The sequence below is a fragment of the Bos indicus genome, chromosome 14, assembly GCF_029378745.1.
Source record: "Bos indicus isolate NIAB-ARS_2022 breed Sahiwal x Tharparkar chromosome 14, NIAB-ARS_B.indTharparkar_mat_pri_1.0, whole genome shotgun sequence".
NCBI classification, from domain to species: Eukaryota; Metazoa; Chordata; class Mammalia; order Artiodactyla; family Bovidae; genus Bos; species Bos indicus.
Window position 1 is genome coordinate 76877020 of NC_091773.1, and position 18662 is coordinate 76895681.

Below are 18662 nucleotides of genomic sequence, written 5' to 3' on the forward strand. Positions count from 1 at the left end.
GGAAACAGTGACAAACTTTATTTTCTTGGGCTCCAAAGTCACTGTGGAAGGTGACTGCAGCCATGAAATTAAAAAATGCTTGCTCTTAAAAGAAAAGCTATGACCAACCTAGACGGCATACTAAGAAGCATATACAACTCTCAGCCGACAAAATTTTGTATAATCGAAGCCATGATTTTTCCAGTAGTCATGTATGGATGTGAGAGTTGGACCATAAAGAAGGCTGAGTGCCAAAGAATTGATGTTTTTGAATTGTGTTACTGCAGAACACTCTTGAGAGTCCTTTGGACAGCAAGGAGATTCAACCAGTCAATCCTAAAGGAAATCAGTCCTGAATATTCATTGGAAGGATTAATGGTGAAGTTGAAGCTCCAGTTCTTTGGCCACCTGATGTGAAGAACTGACTCATTTGAAAAGACCCTGATGGTGGGAAAGATTGAGGGCAAGAGGAGAAGGGGACAACAGAGGATGAGATGGTTGGGTGGCATCACTGACTCAATGTATCTCAGTTTAAGCAAACTCTGGGAGATAGTAAAGGACAAGGAAGCCTGGAGTACTGCAGTCCATGGGGTTGCAAAGAGTTGGACATGGCTTAGTGATTGAACAACAAATATTATATATTATAATATAATCATAATTATATTACACTTTAAGTTATTCCTTAGTATTAAATATCTGGTCAATGTCCAAATTTTCTCAAGGTAATGATTTTTTACACTTGGTTTGCTTTAATGATGAGACATTACAGTTGGATTTTATGTATCTTAATTTCCTTTTAGGTACACCTTCCCTCCATTAGCTTTGCATTTTGTTTAAAAAACCTGGTCACAGAATCTAGAGAGTTTCCCACAGTTAGGAATTTGCTGATTACATCCTGATGTGTCATTGAACTTGTTGCTCTATATCCTGTTATTCCTATAAATTGGTAGTTAAATCTGGTGGCTTGATCACTTTCATGTTAAAGTTTTTGTAAGAGCACTTCATAGTGGTATTGACTACTTCTATCAGGATGCCTGTAACATTTTTTTTTAAATTTCACCTGCCATTTATGATTACTACTTAGATCCACTGTTTCATTGTCACAAAATGATTATATTTTAGACTATCATTCCTTCTTCATTTATTAGCTGCAGAACTTACATAGAAAGAGACTTTTCAACATCAACTGTTGGTTACCTTACCTTACATTTCATTCAAGAAAGATAGTATAGAGGACTTCACTGGTGGGTCAAGAATCTGCCTTCCAGTGGAAGGGACGTGAGTTTGATCCCTGGTTGGAGAACTCAGCCCCACATGTGCACGAGAGCTAAGCCCGTGTGCTCCAATGAGAGAAACCTGCCTGCTGCAGCTTACCAAGCTCGCACACTCCAGAGCCTGTGCTCGGATAAGCCTGTGAGCCGCAACTAGGGAAAGCCAGTGTGTTACAGTGAAGATCCAGCACCGCCCCCCCACCCCCACGCCCAAAAAAAAAGGCTGGATAAATGCTTAACTCATTCCATTTACCAGCTTTCCAAATAATGTCTTGGTTCCCTAGAATCCTCCAAAAGTGACCAATAAAGGTTTTTCTTTTTATTTAATGTATTTATTTTAATCAGAGGCTAATTACTTTACAATATTATAGTGGTTTTTGCCATACATTGACATGAATCCTCCATGGGTGTACATGTGTTCACCATCCTGAACCCCCCTCCCACCTCTCTCCCCATCCCATCCTCTGGGTCATCCCAGTGCACCAGCCTGAAGCACCCTGTCTCATGCATCGAACCTGGACTGGTCATCTATTTCATATATTGTAATATACATGTTTAAATGCTATTCTCTCAAATTATCCCACTCTCTCCCTCTCCCACAGAGTCCAAAAGTCTGTTCTTTACATCTGTTTCTCTTTTGCTGTCTTGCATACAGGGTTATCGTTACCATCTTTCTAAATTCCATATATATGTGTTAGTATACTGTATTGGTGTTTTTCTTTCTGGCTTACTTCACTCTGTATAATAGGCTCCAGTTTCATCCACCTCATTAGAACTGATTCAAATGTATTCTTTTTAATGGCTGAGTAATATTCCATTGTGTATATGTACCACAGCTTTCTTATCCATTCATCTGCTGATGGACATCTAGGTTGCTTCCATGTCCTGGCTATTATAAACAGTGCTGGGATGAACATTGGGGTACATGTGTCTCTTTCAATTCTGGTTTCCTTGGTGTGTGTGCCCAGCAGTGGGGTTGCTGGGTCATAAGGCAGTTCCATTTTCAGTTTTTTAAGGAATCTCCACACTGTTCTCCATAGTGGCTGTACTAGTTTGCATTCCCACCAACAGTGTAAGAGGGTTCCCTTTTCTCCACACCCTCTCCAGCATTTATTGCTTGTAGACTTTTGGATAGCAGCCATTCTGACTGGCGTGAAATGATACCTCATTGTGGTTTTGATTTGCATTTCTCTGATAATGAGTGATGTTGAGCATCTTTTCATGTGTTTGTTAGCCATCTGTATGTCTTCTTTGGAGAAATGTCTGTTTAGTTCTTTGGCCCATTTTCTAATTGGGTCATTTATTTTTCTGGAATTGAGGTTCATGAGCTATTTGTATGTTTTTGAGATTAATTCTTTGTCAGTTGCTTCATTTGCTATTATTTTCTCCCATTCTGAAGGCTGTCTCTTCACCTTGCTTATAGTTTCCTTCATTGTGCAAAAGCTTTTAAGTTTAATCAGGTCCCATTTGTTTATTTTTGCTTTTGTTTCCATTACTTTGGGAGGTGGGTCATAGAGGATCCTGCTGTGATTTATGTCAGAGAGTGTTTTGCCTATGTTTTCAAATCTCTAGGAGTTTTATAGTTTCTGGTTTTACATTTAGATCTTTAATCCATTTTGAGTTTATTTTTGCACATGGTGTTACAAAGTGTTCTAATTTCATCCTTTCACAGGTGGTTGACCAGTTTTCCCAGCACCACTTGTCAAAGAGATTGTCTTTTCTCTTTTGCATATTCTTGCCTCCTTTGTTAAAGATAAGGTGTCCCTAGGTGTGTGGATTTATCTCTGGGAATTTTCTTTTTGATAAAAATATTATTATTAACACATGGATTTAAGCATAGTCGTCTTCTCCTTTTTACATGTTTACTTCCTTGTTTGGCTGTACCAGTGGCTGGTTGCAGCACGTGGGGTCTGTTTCCCTGACCCGGGATGGAGCCCAGGCCTCTGCATTGACAGCCCAGAGTCTTTGCCACTGGATCACCAGGGAAGTCCCCATCGTGTTCTTCTGATTTACCCCAGTAGTCTTTGACACACAGAAGGCAGTGGTGCCCCACTCCAGTACTCTTGCCTGGAAAATCCATGGACGGAGGAGCCTGGTGGGCTGCAGTCCATGGGGTCGCACAGAGTTGGACACGACTGAAGCGACTTAGCAGCAGCAGCAGCAGTCTTTGACAACTTCCTTGCTTTCTGTAATGACAGCTTGGTCTGTGCTTCTTTTGTTCCATTTTCACCCAGACCTAGAATCAGCTATTTCTCCAAGGAGCTCTGCTTTAACACTTCAGTTCAGAAAAAAGTGTTCAGAAAAAAAGCAGATTCTCTGCAGTGGGGTGGACAGTGTGCTCAGGGATGTGAGAGCCCCACATTGCCTGCTGGAAGCTAAGGTTAGTCCATGCAGGCAGGGGGTTTTTAAGAGCACATGGGCCCAGTAGAGGCAATGCTTGTGTCAACGGGTTTGCGGTTACCTCTGCTTAACTGTTTTTTCCAGTACTCAAGCTCTCCAATTAGAACATGTGAACATAAACGCAGACTTCCCATATCAGTCCAAAAAATCCCCTCATATTGAAAAACTGAGTTTTGAAGCCACATGAACTTCCGTGTATGTTCTTCAAGAATCCCAGCTGGATTAAAGGGGGTTACAGTGAGAAACCCCAGAGAGCATGTGACCGAATTCAGTACGAGGACTCCGCAGGCAAAGCAGGATGCTTCCTTGACACTGATTCAGAACAGCTATCACGGTGCTCAGCCCGGCTGTGCTCCTGGTTTTACTCTCTTAGAAGCAGGAGGGTTTGCCATCAGCATCATTGCCTTTCTGGGCCACGTCGGTCAGGAGAATCTCTTGTTTAAGGTTAAAAGTGGGCCTATTTTTGCTTTGTTGGCTTTGGCTAATTTAAAGTTTTAAGGATGTTTTAATATTTTTCTTCTTGCCAAAGAGAAGACGAAAAGCACTTCATGTGTTGGCTGGTGATGAAATCTGTTTTGTCAGGGGTTTGTAAGGTGCTATCTGCCCTAATATTTATCTTTTATACTTTATCAAAATGATATTCTTTAAACCTTAATTAAGGCTGGACCTGATATAATATGTGTCTTCCTTCATGATATCTTATTGTTCTTCAGAGACCCTGGTTTAATGTCTTAGTACTAAATCTGTTCTAGGAAAAAAATTTTAATCTGATTAGAAAAGTACAAAAAACGAATCATCACTCATAATATTTAGATAAAATACTTATATAACTTTAAAGAAAAGGTAAAAGGGCCCAAATCCTGTTTATTTAGAAAGGCTAAGAGCATTAATGTACTTTAATCCAGATTCTATCTTTGGGCTTGCAGAGAAATGAACATCTACCGAGAAGGGTGATCGTTTCCTTTGTATTTTGTTTAGCCTTCATTGTGTTTTGCTCTGATCACCAGAGCAATGCATGCTTTTTGCAAAACTTTTGACTATTACAGAAATACATGAGATGAAAGTCCCTCTAATACCACTCCGAAGAGATAACCACTGACAATAGTGTGGGGAAACATGGAAAGGAGTTACTTAAACTCTAAGATACTTGCTGCTCATGGTGCCAGGATTAACTTTTCAAAGGATCATTTTGACTTTGAACTACAAGGGGTCATCATAACATTATAGCAAGCATCTTTTCATTTGATTTACCAGTCAAAAACCAATTCAACTGAGTATCTCTGAAAGTGTAATTAGCTTTATTAGACAATTCATGAACCAGGAAGCATTCCATCTGGTACTAGAAGGGCACTCCAGAGGCCAGGAGCAGCTCAAGGCAGAAGGCTTTTATAGAAACTGGGGTGGGGTGAGGAAGTCATTAGTAAAAGAAAACAAAGGATTATTGGGGGCCAGGATAACTGCTTTTTGGAAGGAAGAGACCCAGGGGTTTTATCATGTGATTCCCTCTTCTTCCTCTGGTGTGGTGTCAGGGAGAAGGCCCATGTGCTGCCTCAGTGCAGTCAGTTCAGTCGCTCAGTCGTGTCTGACTCTTTGTGACCCCATGGACTGCAGCACGCCAGGCCTCCTTGTCCATCACCAACTCCCGGAGCTTACTCAAACTCATGTCCATTGAGTCGGTGATGCCATCCAACCATCTCATCCTTTGTTGCCCCCTTCTCCTCCCGACTTCAGCCTTTCCCAGCATCAGGGTCTTTTCAAATGAGTCAGTTCTTTGCATCAGGTGGCCAAAGTATTGGAGTTTCAACTTCAACATCAGTTCTTCCAATGAATATTCAGGACTGATTTCCTTTAGGATGGACTGGTTGGATCTCCTTGCAGTCCAAGGGACTCTCAAGAGTCTTCTCCAACACCACAGTTCAAAAGCATCAATTCTTCAGTGTTAAGCTTTCTTTATGGTCCAGCTCTCACATCCATACATGACTACTGGGAAAACCATAGCTTTCACTAGACTTTGTTGAGAAAGTAATGTCTCTGCTTTTTAGTATGCTGTCTAGGTTGGTCATAGCTTTTCTTCCAAGGAGTAAGCGTCTTTTAATTTCATAACTGCAGTCACCATCTTACAGTGCTTTTGGAACCCAAAAAGATAAAATCTGTCACTGTTTCCATTGTTTCCCCATCTATTTGCCATGACATGATGGAACCAGATGCCATGATCTTAGTTTTTTTAATGTTGAGTTTAAGCCAGCTTTTTCACTCTCCTCTTTCACTTTCACTTTCATCAAGAGGCTCTTTAGCTCTTCTTCACTTTCTCCTATAAGAGTGGTGTCATCTGCATATCTGAGGTTATTGATATTTCTCCCTGCAATCTTGATTCTAGCTTGTGCTTCATCCAGGCCAGCATTTCTTATGATGCATAACGTATATGCATATAAGTTGCATATAAGTTAAATAAGCAGAATGACAATATACAGCCTTGACATACTCCTTTCCCGATTTGGAAGCAGTCTGTTGTTCTATGTCCAGTTCTAACTATTACTTCTTGACCTACATACGGATTTCTCAAGCGGAAGGTAAGGTGGTCTGGTATTCCCATCTCTTCTAAGAATTCTCCACAATTTGTTGTGATCCACACAGTCAAAGGCTTTGGCATAGTCAATAAAGCAGAAGTAGGCATTTTTTTTTAAAACTCTCTGGCTTTTTTGATGATCAGCGGATGTTGGCAATTTGGTCTATCGTTCCTCTGCCTTTTCTAAAACTAGCTTGAACATCTGGAAGTTCACGGTTCACATACTGTTGAAGCCTGGCTTGGAGTATTTTGAGCACTACTTTGCTAGCGTGTGAGATAAGTGCAATATGCGGTAGTTTGAACATTCTTTGGTACTGCCTTTCTTTGGGATTGGAATGAAATCTGACCTTTTCCAGTCCTGTGGTCACTGCTGAGTTTTCCAAATTTGCTGGCATATTGAGTGTAGCACTTTCATAGCATCATCTTCTAGGATTTGAAATAGCTCAACTGGATTTCCATCACCTCCACCAGCTTTGTTTGTAGTGATGCTTCCTAAGGCCCACTTGACTTCACATTCCAGGATGTCTGGCTCTAGGTCAGTGATCACACCATCGTGATTATCTTGGTCGTGAAGATCTTTTTTGTACAGTTCTTCTGTGTATTCTTGCCACCTCTTCTTAATATCTTCTGCTTCCGTTAAGTCCATACCATTTCTGTCTTTCATTGTGTTCATCTTTGCATGAAGTGTTCCCTTGGTATCTCTAATTTTCTTGAAGAGATCTTTAGTCTTTCCCATTCTATTGTTTTCCTCTATTTCCTTGCACTGATCACTGAGGAAGGCTTTCTTATCTCTCTTTGCTATTCTTTGGAACTCTGCATTCAAGTGGGTTTATCTTTCCTTTTCTCCTTTGCCTTTGGCTTCTCTTCTTTACTCAGCTATTTGTAAGGCCTCCTCAGACAACTATTTTGCCTTTTTGCATTTCTTTTTCTTGGGGATGGTCTTGATCACTTCCTCCTGTACAATGTCACAAACCTCCATCCATAGTTCTTCAGGCACTCTATCAGATCTAATCCCTTGAATCTATTTCTCACTTCCACTGTATAATCATAAGGGATTTGATTTAGGTCATACCTGAATAGTCTAGTGGTTTTCCCTACTTTCTTCTATTTAAGTCTGAATTTGGCAGTAAGGAGTTCATGATCTGAGCCACAGTCAGCTCCCGGTCTTGTTTTTGCTGACTGTATATAGCTCCTCCATCTTTGGCTGCAAAGAATATAATCAATCTGGTTTCGGTGTTGACCATCTGGTGATGTCCATGTGTAGAGTCTTCTCTTGTGTTGTTGGAAGAGGGTGTTTGTTATGACCAGTGCATTTTCTTGGCAAAACTCTATTAGTCTTTGCCCTGCTTCATTCCGTATTCCAAGGCCAAATTTGCCTGTTACTCCAGGTGTTTCTTGACTTCCTACTTTTGCATTCCAGTCCCCTAAAATGAAAAGGACATCTTTTTTGGGTGTTAGTTCTAAAAGGTCGTGTAGGTCTTCATAGAACCGTTCAACTTCAGCTTCTTCAGCATTACTGGTTGGGGCATAGACTTGGATTACTGTGATATTGAATGGTTTGCCTTGGAAAAGAACAGAGATCATTCTGTCGTTTTTGAGATTGCATCCAAGTACTGCATTTTGGACTCTTTTGTTGACCATGATGGCTACTCCATTTCTTGAGGGATTTCTGCCCGCAGTAGTAGATATAATGGTCATCTGAGTTAAATTCACCCATTCCAGTCCATTTGAGTTCGCTGATTCTTAGAATGTTGACATTCACTCTTGCCATCTCCTGTTTGACCACTTCCAATTTGCCTTGATTCATGAACCTAACATTCCAGGTTCCTATGCAATATTGTTCTTTACAGCATCGGACCTTGCTTCCATCACCAGTCACATCCACAACTGGGCATTGTTTTTGCTTTGGCTCCTTCTCTTCATTCTTTCTGGAGTTATTTCCCCACTGATCTCCAGTAGCATATTGGGCACCTATCGACCTGGGGAGTTCATCTTTTAGTGTCCTATCTTTGGCTTTTCAGTATAAAAAGGGGTTCCCAAGGCAAGAATACTGAAGTGGTTTGCCATTCCCTTCTCCAGTGGACCACGTTTTGTCAGAACTTTCCACCTTGACCCATCCGTCTTGGGTGGCCCTACAGGGCATGGCTCATAGTTTCATTGAGTTAGACAAGGCTGTGGTCCATGTGATCAGATTGTTAGTTTTCTATGATTGTGGTTTTCAGTCACTCTGCCCTCTGATGGAGAAGGATAAGAGGTTTATGGAAGCTTCCTGATGGGAGAGACTGACTGAGGGGGAAACTGGGTCTTGTTCTGATGGATGGTGCTATGCTCAGTAAATCTTTAATCCAATTTTCTGTTGATGGATGGGGCTGTGTTCTCACCCTGCTATTTGCCTGGGGCCAAACTATGGTGGAGGTAATGAAGGTAAAAGGGGCTTCCCTGGTGGCTCAGAGGTAAAGCCTCTGCCTGCAATGCTGGAAACCTGGGTTTGATCCCTGGGTTGGGACCCTGGAGAAGGAAATGGCAACCCACTCCAGTATGCTTGCCTGGAAAATCCCACCGATGGAGGAACCTGGTAGGCTACGGTCCATGGGGTTGCAAAGAGTGGGACATGCCTAAGCGACTTCACCGTATACTGTATATAACAAAGATAATGGCGACCTCCTTCAAAAGGTCCGTGCACGCACTGTCACACCCAGTGCTCCCGACCCTGCAGCAGGCCTCCGCCGACCCTCGCCTCCTCCAGAGACTCCTGGACCCTCCTGGGCAAGTCTGGGTCAGGGTCCTGGTACACAAGGTTCTGCTTGTGCCATCCCCGAGTCTGTTTCCCAGTCCTGTGTAAGTTCTGGCGGCTCTATGGTGGGGTTAATGGCGACCTCCTCCAAGAGGACATATGCCCAGAAAATTCCAACTGCTTGATTAAGGTTGCATTTCTGAGGAAGGTTGAAACTACAATTAGATTAAATCCAGGTGGAATCATGGGCTTTGGCACAAGTGGCATTACATGTGGCCTGTGGTTTTTCTCTTTAACATACGTTAACAAACATCAAGGAGTTCTCCTACTTCCTGTCCCTTACTCTGCTGACCAAACTGTTAGGGGAAACACTGACTGAAGCCGTCCACCCTGGCCAGGCACCTCAGTGACCATTTGCATGAGTTATTTTACAGTTATTTTATGACAGGAGGCCTGGTAAGGAGCAAGGAGCTGACATGCTACCACCAACCAGAAGAATTTGGGAAAGGTCAAAAGGAAACACCAGTCTGTGTGACCTACCAACCTCCCAGGATCCTCTTCGCTGGAATCCATCTTGGCTGAGCAATGCGCATACCACCAAGAAAGACCCTGAGCCAGGATGACTGGCCATAGACAACCTGGAAACGAATCCCCTCACCATGACCCTGGAGACTGAGAGCCTTGTGGCGGAGCTGGGTTCCCTTATGCTCCTGCTCTCCGTCCGGGTGCCCCTTCCCAAAGAAGCCTCTGGTTTTGTCAGCATGGTGTCTCCTCAGATGACCTATTTCCTGGTGTTACCCAAGAGCCCACTCTGGGACCCTGGTAGGCATCCCCGTCCCTGCAACAAAGCCATCACTGGTTTCCCCCATAATGCAAGCCCTTCTCTTCATCCTAAATAGCATTAAAAAAAAAAATGTTTTCATCGGTTATTTCACAATCTGGTTGCATTCACCCTACATATTCACTGCAACTTACCTTGTTTTAAGGATCTGTAAACAGAAAAGAACAGAATGTTGCTCATCATCCAGTTATACAAAGGGTTAAGTCGCAACCGACTGACAGCCTCCAACAGTGAGTCCTGAACTCAGGGAACTCAGGATGGAAAAAATAGGATGAGCATTCTGTGTTTTGGATTTTGGTCCAAGGTAGTTAAGACGCATATCTAAGGAAGAATGTTGGTGACTCCAGATTCTCGCACCTTCCCATAAACAGAAAAGCACTAAACTCATTGACTTCATATATCTGGTTTTTGTGTGTGTGTGATTAGCAATAATCTTTTATCAAGATGTATGCTTGACTACACATATTTTCCAGCCCGAATTCACATATATATTGGCGGCTCTTTCTCAACCTCTTCAGAGCCATTCTTCAGACCTATCTGAGAGACTGTCTCCTGGCTACAGTCCTCAGTAATGTTCCCAAGTAAAACTGAATCTCACTGCTTTTAAATTGTGATTTTGGTTTTCTATCTTTTATTATCAGTCGATATTTCCTTGAGATATGTTCTATGGTGGAAGGAAAAGCTTTGTGAACAAACAACCAACTTGGACAATCAAAATGCATGCTAACATACTGAAGTCTCTGGGAAGTCCTTTGGTGATTAGAGCCTTTGAACTTTAAGATAGCATTTTCCAAACAATAGATTGGACAATGGCTCCCTTTGTTTGGGCAACTAGTGTCTTTAGTGACTTGAAGAAGTAGTATTATTTTGAATAGTATTTGAGAAATTCTGATTTATAACATTAATTATTTTAAAAAGTTATAAAATTCATATATCACACAATTGTATAAATATTCATGTTTTTACTTGAAGAAATTATCTACTTTTGAATTCATGCACATTTTAAAATGTAATTGGAGAAGGAAATGGCAACCCACTCCAGTGTTCTTGCCTGGAGAATCCCAGGGATGGGGGAGCCTGGTGGGCTGCCGTCTATGGGGTTGCACAGAGTTGGACACAAGTGAAGCGACTTAGCAGCAGTAGCAGCAGCAGCAAAGATGGAAAATTCACCAGTGGGAATAATAAATGGCATTGTTATGCTGAGAACATTATTTCTATGAAAAAATATGAACTAAGAAAAAATGAATTATTAGGTAGAAAGGTCATTATTTTACATTATTATAGAGGTCATTATTATACATTATATTTACATTTTTAAAAATGTTACCCAAGAAAGATTTATAATCAGAAATAGTTTTATACATACAAAGCTTATAATCTTAGCATAGGAAGGGATGTTATCAGAGAAAATTTGATAGGATGTCACACCAACTGAAGAAATATGGAGACACTCACGGCTTTTTGTGGCTAATTCTTTAAAGAATCTGGAAAAGAAATTTCTTGATTTGAGTTATCCCAGTGCCACATTTCATAAGATTATAAAATGTACTGGAAATTATAAAGAACTTAGGAACATCAAAAACAGTCTTCTTGGGCTTCCCTGGTGGTCCAGTGGTTAAGAATCCGCCTCCTAATGCAGGGGACTCTGGTTGGATCTCCGGGCCAGGAAGCTCCCACATGTCACGGGACAACTTGGCCCAAGGACCCCAACTACTGAGCCTGCACGGTGGAGGCCCTCGCTGCAGCTGCTGAGCCCACGCCCACGTCCTAGGGCCTGCGCTCCACAGCAGGAGAAGCTGCCGCAGTGAGAAGCCTGCGCACGGCTGCGGGAGCGGTCCCCACTCTCTGCGAATAGTCAAAGGGAGAGTGAAGTTGCTCAGTCGTGTCCGGCTCTTTGCGACCCAACGCTCTTCAGTCAATGGGATTTTTCAGGTGAGAATGCTGGAGTGGGTTCCCATTTCCTTCTCCAGGGGATCTTCCCGACCCAGGGATCGAACCCAGGTCTCCCGCATTGGGGGCAGACACTTTACCGTCCGAGCCACCACGGGAGCCGTCTACAACTAGAGAACTAGAGAAAGCCTGTGCACAACCACCAAGACCCAGGGTCGCCGAAAACAAATAAATAAATATTAAAAAACAAAACAAAACACACAGAAAAACCCGACCTTCTTGCCTCAAAGAAAGGGAGGCCCAACTTCAAAAAGTTAAGGATTAAAAAAAAAAGCAGATATTACAAATCAATAATTGCAAATCTGGAGATAAAGATATTCTGACTCTAGGTTTATGATTCATTCTACTATTTAAAAAGTGATTCATAAACTATTCACATTGTTGTTTGTTGTTTAGTCGCTGTCATGTCTGAGTCTTTGGGACCCCATGGATTATAGTCAGACTCCTCCGTCCATGGGATTCTCCAGGCAAGAGTTCTGGAGTGGGTTGCCATTTCCTTCTCCAGGGGATCTTCCTGACCCAGAAATTGAACCTGCGTCTCCTGCATTGGCAGGCGGATTCTTTACACAGAGCCACCAGGGAAGCCCCCGTAAACTGTTCGTGTGTGCGTACGTGCTCAGCTGCTTCAGCCGTACGCTACTGTTTGCCACCCTATGGACGGTAGCCCACCAGGCTCCTCTGGCCACAGGATTCTCCAGGCAAGAATACTGGAGGCAGTCTTCCCCACCCAGGGACTGAACCCAAATCTCCTGTGTCTCCTGCATTGTAGGCAGATTCTTTACCACTGAGCCACTAGGGAAGCCTAAACTATTCACAATTTTATACAAATATTAAGTTATTACTGGAGTGAGTGACCTTAGAGCTGTATTGTAAAATCGGATTATTCTCTAAGGGGGAAAAAACCTTCACTTTCCATTTCCACCACTAGATGGCAGGCTACTGAATAATACACAATACAGGATTTCACAGGTCTAGAGTGCAATGGCGGAGAAGACAATGTCACCCCACTCCAGTACTCTTGCCTGGAAAATCCCATGGATGGAGGAGCCTGGTAGGCTGCAGTCCATGGGGTCGCTAAGAGTCGGATACGACTGAGCGAGTTCACTCTCACTTTTCACTTTCCTACATTGAAGAAGGAAATGGCAACCCACTCCAGTGTTCGTGCCTGCAAAATCCCAGGGACGGCGGAGCCTGGTGGGCTGCCGTCTATGGGTTGCACAAAGTCGGACACGACTGAAGTGACTTAGCAGCAGCAGCAGCAGCAGCAGCAGCAGCAGAGTGCAATGGCACCCCACTCCAGTACTCTTGCCTGGAAAATCCCACGGACGGAGGAGCCTGGTGGGCTGCAATCCATGGGTTCGCTAAGAGTCGGGCACGACTGAAGCGACTTAGCAGCAGCAGCAGCAGCAGAGTGGTAAATAGGGTCAGTGAGGACAATGGCAAGTTGCAAAGTCACAAGAGATAGGACGTTATAAACAGTCTGGTGAATAGGGATTTACCCGAGGAGAATGAGGCCGTAACTTTCCCGTACTTTACCTCTACAGCAGTGAGAGCCAGGTCTAACAGCTCCTGAACGCTGAGATATAATTTGCTTTGGTGATCGCCAATCTGTGTGATGGGTAGAAAATAAGAAACTGATTAAAAATTCAAAGGCTGATTGCACAGTGCATTTCTACATCACAGTGTATCCAATTTGGGAGTCCTTTCTGAGTACAATGCAAAAAGCAGAAGCAATAAAGGAAAAAGCTTAAGAAGACGTCAACAGGAATATTTAAAATATCTGCGTGCTGGGATTTCACTGGTGGTACAGTGGTTAAGAATTTGCTTTGGCATGCAGGGGACACAGGTTGGATCCCTGATCGGGGAACTAAGATCCAGCAGCAGCTAAGTTCCACACCACAGCTAGAGAGTTCATGCATCAAAACAAAAGATCCACATGATGTATCGAAGACCCTGCATGCTGCAACTGAGACGATGCAGTCAAATCAATCAATATTAAAAATAAATAAAGTGAAACATCTATGTTGAAAGACATCCCATGTCCACCTCACAGTGGGACTAAATATTCAGTGGCAAAGGAATATTTAAATTGCGGAATAGCTACATGATGGAATGCTGGTTAGTCATTTAAAATAATTGTTTAGATAATTTTTTACATAGGAAGTAAAGATACTGGCAAATGGAAAAAATGTTACATTATATCAATATATACCATAATATGTTTAGGGAATAATGAAAAATAAAAATGAAAAATAATGACATTTATTTACATCCATAAATCAAAGTTCTTTTTAAAGGTCAGCTTTCTTTTCGTGTTTTCACAAGTTGTACTAAGCATGTATTATCTCTGAAATTGGAAGACAACGAAACTAAACATTTAACAGAAAGGTTGGTAAAGCAGCTCCTTTACCCACTGCGCTCCTGCTGTCCAAGCCATCGAGAGCTTGCCCTGCTCTCTCTCTTTTTCTCTCTCCTTCTCCTGGTAGAGGTGGTGACTACCTAATATCTGATTTCCCTGGAGGTGATGGCACTTGGGTGGTGTCTATGAGTTCGCTGTTTAGGTGGTCAGTGTTGCCATTCATGAGTAATAGTACTGAATATAGTTATGAATCTTTGGTTTAAATTTTAATGACTTGTAGTTTTCAATGTCTAAAACAATATGTTCAAACTGTGGTTTATAGACCACTTTGCATTGATTTGTTAAAAGTGCAGATTTTGGGGCTTTTTCCCAGGCTCAATGAATCTGCAGTTTTGGAAAAAGTGTTCTGAATTTTCATTTTTAACTAGCTCCTTGAGTTATTTTTATGCATACTGAAATTTGAGAACTGTTGGTAGTGGTTGGGATCAAGTGTGAGAAGAACAAGAGTGAAAACATCAAACTAGGGAACACTTTCAAAGTCTGAATATTTATCAGACGTTTCACCTCAGCCATTTTTCCCAACAGATGCTTATATATTCAATATTTTTAAAGGCACAAACATATAGTGACCAACTAATGATAATAACTTTAATAACTTAAGCACTTCCCCATCAGTCATATCAAAAACTTGCTACTTCATAAAAGCACCCAGCATATATGTGGAAATTGCAGTAAATAAACCAAGAAGTAATGTCTCAAAAAGGACAAAATGAAACAAAATAACATTTCAGAAATAAACTTCTCGTAGTGGAGGAATAAGTCTGGATTTAGACATTCTCTGTTTTTCCTGAAGTCAATTGGCACCAGACAAATTTGGATGCCAGAGGCATTGATGACAGGGTGAAGAGCTCAGGTCTTGAAAGCTTTCCCAGGTGGTTTCAGCATGACCATGGGCTCCTCTCGGAGGTAAGGTTGTGTCCTGATTCTGAGACTGACGTTTGCAAGGAAACGGTGACCTCCGATTTCAGTCCACAGCAGGTTTCCACTAAATGCTGGAGAGAGAAAATTAGTCACAGACTAACAGTTGGAGAGAAAAGCATTGCCAAGGATACAGTTGACAGTGTCCAAGGATGAGAAAGCTATTTCCCTGGTGAGAGAGGCTTATGTGGGAATAACAGATATTAGAGAAGTATCACGTTGTGGAAATGCCTTGAAAGCACAGGCCAATAAAAAACCAAGGTTCTCATCCCTGTTGACTTTTTTGTAGAGTCTTGTTTGATTTAAATATTGCAGCGGGGAAATCCAGAGCATGTTTCAGTAAATAGTTAAGAAATTTGGATTTATTCAAGTTAGGAATCAGTCTCTAGGTCACTGGCTTTTGAAATGTTTATGAAAACTGCGCAAACTTTCTTGGAATAAACATTTTGATTTGCGGGGCTTCAGTGGTGGAGAATCTGCCCACCAATGAGGGAGACATAGGTTCGATCCCTAATGCGGGAAGATCCCACATGCTGCTGGCAGTCAAGCCCGAGGGCTACAACTACTGAGCCTGTGCTCTAAGAGCCCAGGAGCTGCAATGACTGAGCCCATGTGCCCCGAAGATCGTGCTCGCCAAAAGAAGACACTGCAAAAACAAGCTTGTACCCCACAACCAGAGAGGAGCCTCCTCTTGCCGAAACTAGAGACAAGCCCGCTCAGCAAAGAAGACAGAGCAGTTCAGTTCAGTTCAGTTCAGTCACTCAGTCATGTCCGACTCTTTGCGACCCCATGAACTGCAGCACGCCAGGCCTCCCTGTCCATCACCAACTCAAGGAGTTCACCCAGACTCATGTCCATCGAGTCAGTGATGCCATCCAGCCATCTCGTCCTCTGCCGTCCCCTTCTCCTCCTGCCCCCAATCCCTCCCAGCATCAGAGTCTTTTCCAATGAGTCAACTCTTCACATGAGGTGGCCAAAGTACTGGAGTTTCAGCTTCAGCATCAGTCCTTCCAAAGAAATCCCAGGGCTGATCTCCTTCAGAATGGACTGGTTGGATCTCCTTGCAGTCCAAGGGACTCTTAAGAGTCTTCTCCAACATCACAGTTCAAAAGCATCAATTCTTCGGCACTCAGCCTTCTTCACAGTCCAACTCTCACATCCATACACGACTACTGGAAAAACCATAGCCTTGACTAGACGCACCTTTGTTGGCAAAGTAATGTCTCTGCTTTTGAATATGCTATCTAGGTTGGACATAACTTTCCTTCCAAGGAGCAAGCGTCTTTTAATTTCATGGCTGCGTTCACCATCTGCAGTGATTTTGGAGCCCCCAAAAATAAAGCCTGACACTGTTTCCACAGTTTCCCCATCTATTTCCCATGAAGTGATGGGACCCGATGCCATGATCTTCGTTTTCTGGCCAAAGCTAAATAAATGCACATTAAAAAAAACAACAACAAGTTTTGAGTTTTGTTTGTTAAAAAGCTCATTTCAAAGTAGTTTAGCTGTTGAAATATGGCTTTCTTTTCATAATAACTGTCTTGATACTTGATTACCTGTGGCAGCCATGAGAACTACACCTTGAGAACTTCCTGCTGCTGCTACTAAGTCACTTCAGTCGTGTCCGACTCTGTGCGACCCCATAGACGGCAGCCCACCAGGCTCCCCGTCCCTGGGATTCTCCAGGCAAGAACACTGGAGTGGGTTGCCATTTCCTTCTCCAACGCGTGAAAGTGAAAAGTGAAAGTGAAGTCGCTCAGTCGTGTCCGACTCTTAGCGACCCCATGGACTGCAGCCTACCAGGCTCCTCTGTCCATGGGATTTTCCAGGCAAGAGTACTGGAGTGGGGTGCCATTGCCTTCTCCGTGAGAACTTCCTACTGCAGGGAACTGACTGCCGGAGGAGCCGATGAACCGCGCGTGTTCAGACAGGCATTCTCTGATGCCCCCACGTGGTAGGCATATTTGGAGAGCCTTAGTCCTGAGAGTCAGTGGATGCTTCTCCCCTGACTTTGTTGTTTGAGAGCAGCTAAATTTGGAGATGTGTTATGAAACAAGAGATAACTAACACAATCCCTTAAAGCCGTTTATTTAGGCTAGTTTTTAGTGAACTATGTAATTATTATGGGGCTTCACTTGTGGCTCAGATGGTGAAGAGTCTGCCTGTTTTGATCCCTAGGTCAAGAAGATCCCCTGGAGAAGGAAATGGCAACCCACTCCAGTACTCTTGCCTGGAAAATCCCATGGATGGAGGAACCTTGCAGGCTACAGTCCATGGGGTCGAGAAGAGTTGGACAGAACTGAGCAACTTCACTTAGCCAAAAGCGGCTAAATTTGGAGGTACACAATCCCTTAAAGCCATTTATTTAGGCTAGTTTTTAGTAAACTGTAATTATTGTATATAATACATTACAATAATGATAGTTATTGAGCATTTATCAAGTTCTAGGTAGTTGTTCTAAGTGCTTTACATGAATGAAGTTATTCACAGCAACCTTATGACGTTTGTGACGCTATCATTTCAAATTCATGGATAAGGTGGGAGAACAGACAGGCTAGGTAACTTTGCTAAGGTCCTAGTGCTGGGGAGTGGTGTTAACAGGACTTGAACTTGGAAGTCTACTTTCAGAGCCAAGCTTTCCCGAAGTGGCATCAAGCTGTCATCTGGGGCCGTAGTCATCTCAGGGCTCAGCTGGGGATGTGGAATCTGTTCCGGCTTGTCATATAGCTGTCAACAGGCCTTGGTTCCTTGCTGCTTGATTTTTGGCTGGAGGCCTCCTTCCACACCACAGGAACTTATCTCATTAGTGAGTTTACAAATGAGATCACACAATATAGGGTTTCTTTTTTACCTTTTTTCCCACCCAGAAATATTAATGTATTGTAAATTTTTTTGCCATGTAACTAAACCTATTTCTAATCATCATTTTTTTCTAAAGGCTTTGGATACAATTTGTCAAGTTAAAAATGCAGAATTCTTTTGGGCAAATCATTTAAAATATTATGGAAAAACTCACTTTATCTTCTTTGATTTATGCACTAAAACTTCACTCACAGTTGGCTGTTGGCTTCTTTGATTCATTACTATTAAAAAAGGGAAAGATTTGTGTTTTTATTTGACAGCAGAGATCTTACTGGCAATTTAGTGCTGTATTTTAACATTTATCTTCTTTTTGTAATTATCGAAATTCTACAAAAATGAAATACTTTTTCAGTGCTAAATGTAGAGCTATGCAAATTAACAGGAATGACTCACTGCTATAGTGGAGGCAAAATATTTAAAGTAATTAAAAATTTCTTGCTGACTTGTCTGGATTATTATAATTTTTTTTAAATGTGTGTATGTGTTGTGATAATGAAAAATAGTCTTCCAGGGGTAGCAGGAACGTTCTTCTCATCTCTACATTTCACACAAAGGCATCCTACTTAATGGTTCTTCATTATTGGTTTTATGGAAAGAAAGCTCAGAGAGGAGTTTTGCACTGTTGGCTCCACACTTGACTGTGTATGTGAAATTGACTTAAAAGAGCCCCGTTCTAGTCCTCATTAGAAACACAGCCCCTGCACCTTGGCAAATTGGAAGTC